Genomic DNA, 6,203 nt, shown 5'->3' with positions numbered 1-6,203 from the left:
TAGCTGTAGGATCAGCACTAGACTTCCAACCACAAGGCCAGCAATTCAAACCCACCAGCTGCTCCTCAGAGTCGGAACCAACTTGACGGCACCTAACAACGACAACAAAAGTATACTGACTGGGTGTCTTGGAAGAAAGACCTGGTGATTGGCTTCAGAAAATTTAGTCATTGAAAACTGTAGTAAAGGGCACAGGTCTGCTCTGAAACAGATGGGGTTACCCTGAGTGCTAACAGACCCAGGGCAAGTGTGCTAATTTACCAATCGCTCCTCGGAAACCCTATTCAGGAACCGTTTAGAAGGCACTTAACAACAACATACTGGTGAAGTGCTGGTGTGGCATAGTAGAATAAGCTCTGGACGGCAACGTTAGTTTGAACCGCAAGGTTGGCAGTTCAAGCCCACCATCCCCTGCTTGGAAACCCTATATGGGGGTCACTATAAGTCACAACCAACTCAATGGCTTTTAACAACAGCAACTGTGTGCTGGTGAGATGTTACGATGTCTGTGGTTTTCTTTAAAATACTCAATATTTTCTTTAAAATACTCAATACTCATCAGAGAGGGCGAGAGAGAAACAAGATAGACAGATAAGATAAAATAAGATAGGCAAGATGTTGGTAATTGTTGAAGCTGAGGAGGAGATGGTGTTGGTAAGTGCAGACAAGTTGGTTCCAAACTCATAGTTACCATTATAGTAACCCTGTATAGAGCAGAGATGTCAGCTTGAGGACTAGGGTGTGCCTGACCCAGGCCATTGTGTTTTCAATAGCCTCATATGGATGCGAATGCTGGACAGTGAATAAGGAGGATCGTAGAAGAATTGATGCCTTTGAGTTGTGGTGTTGGAGGAGAATACTGAAAGTGCCATGGACTGCCAAAAGAACCAATAGATCTGTTTTGGAAGAAGTGCAGCCAGAGTGCTCCTTGGAGGCCAGGATGGCTAAGCTTCGTCTCTCCTACTTTGGACATATTGTCTGGAGGAAACAGTCATTGGAGAAGGATGTCATGCTGGGTAGGGTGGAGGGTCAGAGAAAAAGAGGAAGACCCCCAACGAGATGGATCAGCCAGGTGGCATCATTGATGGACTCAAGTGTGGCAGCGGTAGTGAGGTTGGCCCAGGATCGGACATGGTTCTGCTGTGCATGGGGTTGCTATGAATCAGTTTCGACTCGATGGCACCTGACAACAACAACACACAGGGTTTCTGAGGTTTTAAATCTCTGCAGGAGCAGAAAGCCTCATCTTTCTCCAGAGAGGCGACTGGTGGGTTCTAACTGCTATCCTTGTAATTCGTAGGCCAATGTTTACCCTACACAGCCACTGTGCTCCTGGGGACTAGATGTTGTTGTTGTTATGTGCCGTCGAGTCGGCTCCGACCCATAGCGACCCTGTACAGGGTTTCCGAGGGTGTAAATCTTTACGGGAGTAGAAAGCCTCATCTTTCTCCTGCGGAGCAGCTGGTAGTTTCGAACCGCTGACCTTAAGGTTCGCAGCCCAATTCGTAACCACTACGCTACCAGAGCTCCTTACCGGGGGTTAATTATACAGGTCTCCTTACTTTTGTGTATATTTGAAAATGCCCATAAGAGGCGGGTGAAGCTCATGCATTGCACTTAAGGTTTCACCTGCTCGTTGCATACCCTTGACAACAGACCCATCTCCACTTAACACAACTCTTGGAGGGCTATAGGCAAGTGGCAAGCTCCAGGGCAAGTGGAATTTTCCAGAACAAACTTTGCCGCAGATCCTATCCTTCTCCTTCTGGCTCAGGAATACTACCACACCCCCACCCCTGCCACAACCCCAATGTCCTTTTTTCCTGTTATGTGTTGGTGGAGTTAAAATATTCTTTTGGGGGATAGCAGAGACTTGAGTGGTTAGGCTGATCTCCGGATCCTGGAGTCTCTCCTTCCAGGGTCAAACTCTGAAGGCTGTGGTTTTGTTTACTAAAGAGCAATGCCTTTCTGCCCTGGTCTTCTCTCTTTTAGGCCTGACATTTCCGTCTTAGCCCTGACAGGTGTTTTAATGACAAACAGGACTGACTTGTCTCTGAGAGGCCCTGGTCACCTAGAAGGTAATAGGAATCAATTTATTTGATGAATATGCTGCCACCTTGAGCCCGGAAGGGAGAGATATGTACTGTATGTATAAGCCAGGGAGTCCTGGTGTAGGGAAACAGTGGACTGCTAACAACAAAGTTGGCAGTTCAGACTCACCAGATGCTCCTTGAAAACCCTATACAGGGTCACTATGAGTTGGAATTGACTTGACAGCATTTAACAACAACAGTCTGTCCTTTCCACGGGTCCAGGGACTACTGGCCTGTCTCCAACCTTTGCTCCTACATCAGAATTGCATTTCCACCATAAGCGTTCCTCCCTATACAGCAAGTTTCCCAGGTTCTAATGCTTTTTTGTTCCTAATAAGGGAAAAGGGAAGGTGGGGGTGTTTTTTTGGGGTCTCAGGAGCTGAGTTTTTCACACAAACTGTCTGCATTTGAATTTTCCTTAAATTATGTTGATTGCTTAAGTTATCCATCAAGGGTGATGTTTTAGGTCTCGTCAGGAATTTTTACCCAATGTGTGAGTGTAAGAGGTGCGCTAGGTGTGAGGTAGAAAAAAAGGTCATTGAATGATGTGATGGGTGGAGGGTTGTCATAAGCCTGGGTGTAGGCCTTTTTATGGGTGTGTCCCCTTTTCTTGCTTTGGCTGGAAGCCACTTACTGTGTTAGAAAAGATGATTTCTGCCATGCAGATGAATGGAACTCACTTACAGGTGAAAGTAGCTCTGAACTGATGGATCAGGATTGAGAGTTCCTGGGCGATTTGTGAGGATTTTTGTTTTCTTTACGTTGAGGTGCAGTCCATGCTGAAGGCGGTAGTCTTTGATCTTTATCAGCAAGTATTTCAAGTTCTGCTGACTTCCAACAAACAAGGCTGTATCATCTGCATGTCACAGGTTGTTAATGAGTCTTCCTCCAATCCCAATGACACATTCTTCTTCATATAATCCAGTTTCTCGAATTATTTCCTCGGTATACACATTGAATAAGTATGATGAAAGGATACAACCTTGGCACACACTTTTCTTGATTTAAAACAATTCAACTCTGGTAGTGTAGTGGTTACGAATCGGGCTGCAAACCGGAAGGTCAGCAGTTCAAAACTACCGGCTGCTCCGCGGGAGAAAGATGAGGTGATCTGCTCCTGTAAAGATTTACAGCCTCGGAAACCCTATTCAGGGTCGCTATGGGTCGAAACCGACTCGACAGCACTTAACAACAACAACAACAATGTCCCCTTATCTGTTTCAACGACTGCCTCTTGGTCTATGTACAGGTTCCACATGAACATAATTCAGTCTTATGGAACACTCATTCTTCGCAATGTTATCCATACTTTAATGTGATCCATAGTCAAATGCCTTTGCATAGTCAATAAAGCTTCTTTATTGACTAAACTTCTTTCCAGTATTATCAAAACATTGCTGACATCAGAATAGATAGCTAAGATCTTTTAAAGTGTTGAAGAGCAAAGATATCAGCTTGAGGACTAAGGTGCGCCTGACCCAAGTCATGGTATTTTCAATAACCTCATATGCATGCGAAAGTTGGACAGTGAATAAGGAAGACTGGAGAAGAATTGATGCTTTTGAGTTATGGTGTTGGAGGAGAATATTGAAAGTGCCATGGGCTGCCAAAAGAACCACTAGATCTGTTTTGGAAGAAGTGCAGCCAGAGTGCTCCTTGGAGGCCAGGGTGGCCAAACTTCATCTCTCATACTTCGGACATATTGTCAGGAGGGAGCAGTCGCTGGAGAAGGATATCATGTTTGGTAAGATGGAGGGTCAGAGAAAAAGAGGAAGACCCCCAACGAGATGAATTGGCCAAGTGGCAGTATTGATGAACTCAAGCATGGCAACAGTAGTGAGGTTGGTCCAGGATCGGGCAGTGTTTCGTTCTTCTGTGCATAAGGTCAGTACCGACTCAATGGCACCTAACAACAACTTAATATCTGGATTGAGTTCTGAGTGGTCTTATTGTGTATGGTAACCTCAGCTTGTCTGCTGGTGTTGGCTCTCAATCCAAAGAACACCCTTTAGCATTTTTTATGAAGTTGATCTGATCATTATAAATTCATTTAATTTCTGTTTATCAAAAAAATGTCCTAATTTTGCTGTCGTGTTTGAGGGACCGCTTTGCTGAGTATATGATTCTTGGTTGACAACCTTTTTCTTTCAGAGTTTTGTACATGTTATTCCATTGCCTTCTTGTCCGTATAGTTTCTGCTGAGAAATCTAAGCTTAGTTGTATTGGTTCTCCTTTTCATTCCTTGTCTTTGATTTTGGAAAGTTTCATTATGGTATGTTTTGGTGATTTTCTTTTGGGAACGATTCTGTTTGGGGTTTGCTCAGCTTCTTGTGTGCTTATCTGCTCATCTTTCATGATGTTAGGGAAGTATTCTTTCAATACATCTTTGACACTTTACTCTTTGCTTGCCTCTTTCTGTTCTGGAATTCTGATCACCCATAAGTTGTTTCTCTTCATAGTGTCCCACATAACTCTTAGACTTTCTTTGGATTTTTTTTTCATTCTTTTTCTGATAGTTCTTCTAGCATACTGGTATTGAAAGATTTATCTTTAAACTCACTTATTCAGGCTTCCATTGCTCATATCTACTCCTTTGCCCTTTCAATATGGTGTCCATTTCTTTTGAGTTATGGTGTTGGAGGAGAATATTGAAATTGGTGTTGGAGGAGAATATTGGATTTCTAACTGCAGGTTTTTTATTGTTTCAAAATTTGCATTTATTTTGTCTGCTTGTTCTTGTGGTGTTTTCCTGAATTTTCCTAAAGTTTTTATTATATTCTCCTTGCTCTCCTCAATCTTTCTGTCAGTCCTTTGAAGGTACGTAATTATCCCTCTTTTGAATTATTTTTCAGTTAATTTCATTACCTTTTCTTCCTCAGAATCGTTTTTTTGGCTCTGCATCTTGGTCATTTGTTTGAGCCATTCTCTCTTGTTTCTTTGGGTGAGGTAAAATTGTTTGTTATCTGTGGGCATTGTGGGGTTGTCATATTTGTAAACACAAACAGTGCAGGTGTTGGACCTGGAGGGGAGAAGCCTCTGGGGGCGGGGGGGCTCTTGCAATTCAAGGAGCTCACGAGATGGCTGTGGAAGGGATGTGACAGCAGAATTCCTGGTCTTAGATGGTGTTCCTGTTGACCTCGGTGTTATCTGTGTTCAGGGCACTCAATCTTGAAGTGGTTCGTGGGTGCCCTTGATGGGGCTGGTTTCAGTGTCTGTTAGGACCACAGGGAAGTTGGAGGGCAGCATGACTGGTTAAACACAGGTTTGGTGGTTGTTGGTCACACCTCTGGTCACCAGGGGAGTGTGGGGAAACAGAAGAGATAGTACCGTTTAATTCGCCTTTGTAAAGCTGCTCTGCCAGGTCACCTTCCACTGCCAAAGGTGCTCATGAAGTGGTGGAACCACATCTAGCCAGCTGTTCACCAATCAGTCTCCCTCTGTTGCCTCTCCTCCCAGCAAGCACTTCATCCGCCTCTTTAAACTTTCGTCTGCAGTTCAGGGTGGCCGAATTTTCATCTGTGTCTGTTTTCTTTGTCTCTTGTATCTTTGTTGTAGAAAGTCCATGTAGTGCCTAGTCCACCATCTTGTCAGAAGTCCCTTCCAGCTTTTTTTTTTTTTTTTTAATAATTCCTGCATCATTCAATATTTTGCCCATTTGTTGTTGTTGTTAAGAGCCATGAAGTTGGTTCTGACTCATATCGACCCTTCGAGGAGCTGCTGGTGGGTTTGAATGGCCAATTCTGTAGTTACCAGTCTGGTATTTATTCTATAACACTACACCAGGACTCCATGTGGCCCATAGAATCCTTCAATATTGCAAACTGAGGCGTGAATTTTTGCTTCTTCTTTCAGCTTGAGAAATGCTGAGCTCCCTATGTCATGGATGCCACTAATTGTCTACTAAGATTCATTCTCCCATTCATCCCAAGAATTTGATTGTAAGTCATGATTCATTTGTAACTAGCCATTCTTCACCTCCCTTGTGCCTGCATGAACCATGTGCCTCAGTATAAATCATGAAGGGGAATGATATGTGCTACTTTCAGGTCTGGATCTAGAAACATTAAGTGAGTGCTGCTGCAGGCCCTCCTCCTGTTCTTCCCCCCCCCC

Source organism: Chrysochloris asiatica, unplaced genomic scaffold (assembly GCF_000296735.1).
Source record: "Chrysochloris asiatica unplaced genomic scaffold, ChrAsi1.0 scaffold00075, whole genome shotgun sequence".
Taxonomy (NCBI): Eukaryota; Metazoa; Chordata; class Mammalia; order Afrosoricida; family Chrysochloridae; genus Chrysochloris; species Chrysochloris asiatica.
This window is presented reverse-complemented; position numbering follows the sequence as displayed.